Source organism: Uranotaenia lowii, chromosome 1 (assembly GCF_029784155.1).
Source record: "Uranotaenia lowii strain MFRU-FL chromosome 1, ASM2978415v1, whole genome shotgun sequence".
Lineage (NCBI taxonomy): Eukaryota > Metazoa > Arthropoda > Insecta > Diptera > Culicidae > Uranotaenia > Uranotaenia lowii.
Window position 1 is genome coordinate 185,394,933 of NC_073691.1, and position 6,087 is coordinate 185,401,019.

Here is a 6,087-nt window from a genome sequence, read left to right on the forward strand (position 1 = left end):
CATGGCAAGTATGAATTTTTCCTTAAAATGCTTCTGTGTCGTGATAATTTCACTATTTAGGTTTTTCTTCATTTCGATCTAAATTTTCAAACACTTTCAATAAGGTGTCACCAAGCAGAGAAAAACGAATAAGACAATATTTTCTGACACATCGATAGAGGAGAATCTAAACTACGATTTAATGCTAAAAAATTATACCGAACTCGCTATGGTATGCTTTTTATGGGTATGTTTTATCACGGCCCATGCGCTCGTTATAACGCGCCTATCGTAGTAGGCTGAAAATAGCATTAATTTTTCAAAAAGGCCAATTTTCATTGAAAATGAACAAAAAGTCTAAAACATTATTTTGAGCATTAATTCAGCCCAAAAAATCTACTTTTATTTTTTTTTAAATTTTGATTAGTCCATTTTGATTTTATTTTCATTCAAAGTGTCTGTAAGTATTGGTGTGTTTTCGGTCTTCGGCTGCTTTCGGGTGTGTTCGGCTGCTAGGCGCGTATTGAATACACGGCGGCGCGAATTTGCAACACAGTTTTGTTCTGTGGCTTTGAATAAGGTTTTTATAAATCAAGTTTTTGAAGCAACTATAGCAATTTAGGTAATAAAAAATCATAGGCATTTGTAGAAAACAATTTTCTTCAACGATTGCACCCATTTTTAACACAATTTGTACGTGGAATACATAGAAAATCAGCGATTCGCTTAGGTGGCGCATAATAGGGCATGTTCCCCTATTTTTTCCCCTTCCAGGTAATATTTACGGTTGAAATGTTTTGTTTTAGCAAACGTCCCGAATAGCTCTTTGTGATCGCTCAATTGCCATCGGAGCAAATGAAGAAAAAAATTTTATCGGTTATGTAACAATGGTGAATGGAACCTGCAACTGGAAATTTGTTTAAAAGGTTAAGAAAGATATGTCATAATTTAGTTGTGATTTTTTTTAATAAGGTTGATTTATTTCAATTATTTTTTAAGAAAAATTAAAAGAATAATCGGGCGTCGAAACAAACTCGGAACTATCTTATTTAACCGAAATCTTTCTGATCTGGCATTGATTGTGGCATCGTAGATATGCCTCCGGTGAAGTATAAGATTATGTGAGACAAGCTCGTAACATCAGCGATAACAATCGCTAGAATAACTGAGCTCTCAAGTATCTAATGCTCAATAATGTCAGAAAATAATTTATCTCGAGATGAACCCTGTAATTGGGCTTTTCGGGATTCCATTTTATCAGATCCTTCCAGGAGAATTTATTTTGGTATCTTAGAAATGCTTCTGACGAAGTTTAAGATTATGAGAGACAAGCTCGTAACATCAGCGATAGCAATCGCTAGAATAACTGAGCTCTGAAGTATCTGTCAGAGTAGTAATTTCAGATAAGAATTAATCTCGAGATGAGCCTTTTAAATTGGCCGTTCGGAATTCCACATTGGCAGATCCTTGCAGGTGAATTATTTTTTCGGAATCTTTGATATGCCTCTGGAAAAGACTAAAATTATGAGAGACAAGCTCGCAATATCAGGGATAGCCATCGCTAGAATAACTGAATTCTCAAGTAATCTAGAGCTCGATAATGTCAGATAAGAATTCATCTCGAGATGAACCCAATAAATGAGCTGTCCGGGATTCCACATTGGCAGATCCTTCCAGGTGATTTTTTTCGGCATCTTTGATATGCCTCCCGCAAAAAATAATATTATGAAAGACTAGCTCGCAACATAAGCAATAGCAATCGCTAGAATAACTGTACTCTCAAGTATCAAGAGCCGATTATGTCAGATAAGAATTAATCTCGAGATGAACCTTGTACTGTAGCAATAACACCGTATGCTCTTCAAGGGAATCCATACCTGAGCAGCGTACTCCATTATGCTTTCAGCAGCCTTTCAACGTATGGATTTCGTCAAAATCGTCAGTCTTCCTTTGCGGAAGTAATTCAGCCAATGTGAGTGTTATCAATCTTCACTCTGGGACCAAATGTGGACATCACATTTTCCAGATTCATTGTGGCGTTTCGCTTCTGGTTTTCAAAATGCTTGAAAATGATTTGATCATTTTTGACGTTTGGCTGGAGACGTGAGATTTGTTGGAGGTAAAGCACTTTGTTAGCTGATTACGTAATCGTCTAAGATCGACATTCCACCAAGCGTTGATTTGAATCGCTGCTGTCGCATCAGGAGTACATTTTGAGTAAATCTTTAAATAGAAAACTCTAGCGGGGAACTCCACATCGCATACTGCTTCTAGGAATTCCCAATTTGTTGAGTCGAGCGCAGCTGCAACCAGATCGAAGTTACATCTTTTGAAATCAAAACCGAGTTCACCGACAAGTTCTTCCAAGGAGCTTAGTTTTTGATCAATTTCCTTATCATTTACCGGAGCTGGTACAATCTTAAAACAATTACAGTCACAGCCTCCTAAACATGAGCATTCCAGTCAGTATTCAAACACAGTATTCAAACACTCAGCAAAGGGCCCAAAGATAATTTGATAGTTCACTAGGGAGCCAAAAGGTTATCAATCGCTAGCACATCCGACCTTTCTAGCAATCGGCCTCAAAGCGGTAATTCTTTCCACTTTAGTCTACTCCCGTTCTCACAATATGTTATCTTAACAAAAATGTCCGATTTTTTTTTTATTTTCGAATTGGTTACGGACTTTCAACGATTGTTTTCTTTTAACAGAAAAGAATTGTGATAGTCTTCTCAACTCTCAAACATCATCTCCCAAGAAAGGATCGTTAAAATAGTTCCTTCAAGAAGGAATTTTTCCCGATCAAACCTAGGAACAGGACAGAAACAATTCTCTTCCAAAGCCGGAATAGAACGGGACTACCGCAGAAAAAAAAACAATCTCCCTAAAAGAATGCTCTAATTGGTTGGCAGCTACCGCTCTCGAACGATAACAATGGACAGGACAGCCGATGGGGTCCAACTCCCGCCCGAGGTGCCTCGATTATCAATTCATAAGTACGCCATTAGGCTACGTGTCGCTCGTTTGAATTTCATAAATAAATTTACAAACACCTCAGCCGGCAGTTAGGATTTTGTTTTATTATTTTCAATGTAGTGTTTTTTTTTGCGTTTTTTACACGAGCCCAAAAAGAGGGTACACTCGTCGCTCAACAGATGACGCCGATGATGACGGTCGGGGACCACTGTGATGAGATTTCATAATTTATAATTGTTTATGGGGGCAGCACAGCTTAGAGAACGCGAGAAGGGGTTCTTAAACGTTGCGTACGGCCTTCGGTGCGCCCGGATTAGGAATAGAACTTGTTTTTTTCTGTTTCAGTGTGATGGAAAATATACATAGTTACCCGGCAACCGGGCCAGTTTCGCTGAATGATGATTAAGTAGGCTGTTTTATTGCGCTTTTTATGGCGTTCTGCGTTTTGTAGTGTAGCACGCGATGAGCGCGGTGAACGGTCGACACGTAAAAAACGACTGTTTAGTTGCTCTTTAATGATTGCTAACGACTTGTTTTCACTTGCAAATGTTTGTGATGGTTTGTAAGCACCCGATTTAAAGGTTTTTACAAGTAAAAATTTTCGGCAAGATTGATCTAAAGTGGGTAGATTATTTTAACCGTGTGTTTTTGGAACGGTATAATTGTTGGGCTCGTAAATCTTTTCCCCACGGCTTTAGGGCGGCCGCTCCCAAGGATCGATAATTAAAAGTTGGAAAGATTGCCGAACGAGCAAGGGTACTAACTCTTCTGCCGCGGCAAATGCCCCGAAAACAAACAATAAAACGCTTTAAAACAACAATAACAGTAGCCAAACTGCCGGCAATAACCATTAAAGTTCGACTTCTGACTGCGCTTTGCGGAAAAGTTGTAAGCCGACTTGCCTTTGCACCTTTAATTACCCTACATTCTGCAATCCCGCACGACCGACTCGCTTCCGCGTCGCCATGGGAATCGTTTCGTTCGCCTGCTTGTAGGACGGTCGACCGGGTAGAGAAGGTAGCCGGACTATCAAAGCAGGCGGGCGACGGAGAAGCGAATCTTCGTTTACGCTTTTAATAGCTTCCCAATAGCCGTCGTCGCTCTACAAACATGGGCACACTACACATACTCATCGATCGTTTTTGCTCTCCTCTTCTGGTTCGCCGACTTCGCCTCGCCTTCCTTTGCCGCAGCCAACTCGAAGTCGGAGCAATTCTTCAAGCACCGAGACGAGTGCCGGAGAGTAATAAAGCAGAAAATCAGCAAGTGAATAATGGCACCGCACCACCACCACCACCGACTAAAGCTGAGAAGAAAACAACAACAGCAATAAAAATAATGGCTTTAACCACGCCCTAATGTATTTTATTTTTATACACCTCTCGCTCTCATTTATGCTCGAATCGGTCGTATTTTTCCTACTCCGTTTCCGTAGCAGGTCGTAACTTTTCTTTTTCGAGCAGTCTCCCGCACCAATACATCAACATAATGGCCTGCCTCCCGTGTTTCTCCCCGTCTCGCCGTCCTTCCCTCTGGCCAACCAACCTTTTGAGTTTGGTTCAGTTCAGAGATTCCACCGCACAAATTTCGCAGCAGCCGACGGACGGTCGACGATCGATCTTTTACGGAGCTCCTCCTCGTCGTTCAGCGACCCCCGGCCTCGGTTTGTCACGGTCGCCATTCGGTCGCCAAGCCCCAGTAGCCCATAAACCATCGGTCGATTTGTGTGCGAAAATTCCGATGGAGCCGATGAATTCTTCGTCCGTCCGGGACCTGTGTCGTCGCTGTGTGCGTTGGTTTTTGGGGTGAAAATGGTTTCCGGTCCCAAAAGGAAAACAACGACAACGGCACATGAACACGGTAACAGCAGCAGATCAAAGAGCATCCCTTCGTTTTCGTGTGCCGGATAACGCCGGATGGGCAGGAGGGTGCCGGGCCACCGGGGTTGGGGACACAGGAGAAAAACCTAGGGACCTACTTTCGGTAGCCCTAGTCTTGGTACGTAACTACGTAGGTTTGTACGCTTTTGCCATCGTCATCATGCTTCCACACCGCCGACGCGCGCCAGCCGCAATTTTGGCAAATGAAAACGGGGCCGTTTCAGTGTTGTCTCCAGCCAGCAAGCATACATTCTGTACCGTAGGAGGAAGCTTCTCCTCGGTCGGACATGATTTATGGGTTGACATAGTTATGGGGTACTTTTTATTTTGCTTTCCCCGGATTTCGGCTTTTTCTGTGCTTTTTTGTTTAACGTGCATGTGTCGTCTTTTGTTACCACATTCGGCCGATTCATTGTTTGGAGATTTTTTTTTGTCCCCAAGCATTCGCCGATGAAGGTATTCTTGGTTGGTGATTCGGGAGGCGAATGTGATGTTCTATTTTTGTTTTGGGGAAAATGCGGAAACGCAAGGCCACATGTGAAACTGTGTCTCCTTAGTCGAGTTTTCTGTGAGGTCGTCGCCAGATCTACTGGGAGGACAATTCATTAAATTAGCAGGACTCATCATTAGACTTTGCAATTATTCTATAAATTTCGTCATTTTCTACCGGAAGGCCAAATCAAAACGAACAATCAGAAGCAGCAGTCTTAAATTTCGGCGCTTCCTAAGCTAATTCCGTCTTTTCCAACGGAAAGCCAAATCAAAACTAACAATCAGCAGCAGCAGTCTTAAATTTCTACGCTTTCTAAGCCAATTCTGTCTTTTCCAGGCAAAAGTCACCCGAAGGCCAAATCAAAACAAACAATCAGCAGCAGCAGCCTTAAAAATCTGCGCTTTTAAGCCATTTCCGTCATTTTTTACCGGGAGGCCATATAAAAACCATCCATAAAGAGCAGCAGCCTTAAGTTTTCGCGCTTCCTAAGCTTATTCCGTCTTTTTCACCAAAAGGCTAAATCACAACAAACAATCAGCAGCAGCAGCCTTAAAAATTTGCGCTTTCTAAGTAAATCCGTTTTTCCCACCGTAAGGCCAAATCATAAAAACCGATCAGGAAGGTCAAATCAAACCAAACAATCAGCAGCAGCAGCCTTAAAAATCTGCGCTTCCAAAGCCTATTCCGTCATTTTCTACAAACAATCACCAGCAGCAGTCTGAAATTTCTGCGCTTCTTAAGCTTAATCCGTCTTTTCCA